We start from the raw sequence: 1,572 nt of genomic DNA, 5'->3' as shown, positions 1-1,572 counted from the left end.
GAGTGAACTTGACAATGAGATGTGTTGGCTTCCCTTGGAGGAAGATTCACCATTGGTTCCTCATAAGGTTTTTACTTCCCTTGGAGGAACATTCACCTATGGTTCCACATGAGGTGTTGACTTTCCTTGAGGAAGATTCACCCATGGTTATCTCAGATGAGGCTCCAATGCTTATGAGCATGTAGATGGTCATGTATATCTCTTAGTTCCATAAAATATGCTTGCCACATAGGATCTCGCAAGTGACTTCACTAGTATGGTAGCATGTTTTAATGTTCTACCTTGGCTAGGTTAAAACACCTTCCATTGGTGTAAGTCTCTACAACACAAAATTCCATGTAGCACCCCTAGTCTTAGTATCATTTAAGACTATAGTTTCCCTAAATTAAAATGGACAATTAAAGTAAATGACTAAGACCCTAACTAGGATGACCTAAGGGAGGTTACTTAGGATAGGTGGAAGTAATTCACCCATATAAACATTGCACAAGCAGCTTCTTAGGGAGTTCTATAAAGGTGTTCTAATGCATATGTCTATGTACATGTTCCTTATGCATGACTTTGTAGTATTTGCCTACTTATTATGAAGATGTGCATGGTATGAGTCGTTATGATGTGGTCTTATCCTTATGTCCATACGTTAGTATTAATGACTATATGATGAAGTTCTTCTTGTCATAAATGAAGTTTTCTATATGCTTTTGTTGATGTATGAAATAGGGTGTTAACGCTTGTGGTCTCATGATAGGTTTATTAAGCATGTGTGAGGTTATGGGGATTTACATTTACATTGCACTACTGGACATAGATTGGGATTGTGAGTAATGGTTTATAATGCTTTATGTGAAGGGAAGTGAATAGATGTGCAAGTTGATGTAACTTACTGTAAATGTCATTAGAGTCTTGACTTAAAAGTGTCTATGATGTATTATGCTCCTACGATGATATGTGTTGGTTTATGTAGGTTTTATGTATGCTTTCTTTGTGGCCTTAAGTTGGTGCATTGCGCTAAGAATCACTAGAGGGTTACTTGGGGGAAATATGATGTAAGAAGAAAAGGATTCACTGTAAAGAGGAAATAGGTTACTGCAAAAGTGACCCTAATTGTGTCTTAAATCTATGTGTCATTTTATGTGATGTTTGGCCTTTGAATATGTCTATATGAAGTATGTGAATGATATAAATTCTACCGTATAAATGTTTTATGAAGATTTTTTCAAAAAAGCATGAAGTATGATTTCAAGAAAATGTCCCTTTTAAATGCATATTTTGCATGGTTTTCATATTTAGTGCATTCTTGTACTAACTCCATTCTTCTCTAATTTTTACACAAAGTGTAGTTATGGATGCTTAAAAGGATGCCTATATGATTGAGGGGCTTGATATGTGATTCCTAAGCTCAAAGAAAGGAATCCTTAAGTCCAAGGATGTCCTACATTATGGTCAATTGTAAAGTGTAGCATTATTGTATTAATGATTTATGTTATAAGGGTCGCGTCCCTGAAGTACTCTTATGATGTTGAGTCGAGGATGACAAAAAGAGACTGGGTATATAAAATATATATATATATA

The sequence above is a fragment of the Solanum pennellii genome, chromosome 1, assembly GCF_001406875.1.
Source record: "Solanum pennellii chromosome 1, SPENNV200".
NCBI classification, from domain to species: Eukaryota; Viridiplantae; Streptophyta; class Magnoliopsida; order Solanales; family Solanaceae; genus Solanum; species Solanum pennellii.
This window is presented reverse-complemented; position numbering follows the sequence as displayed.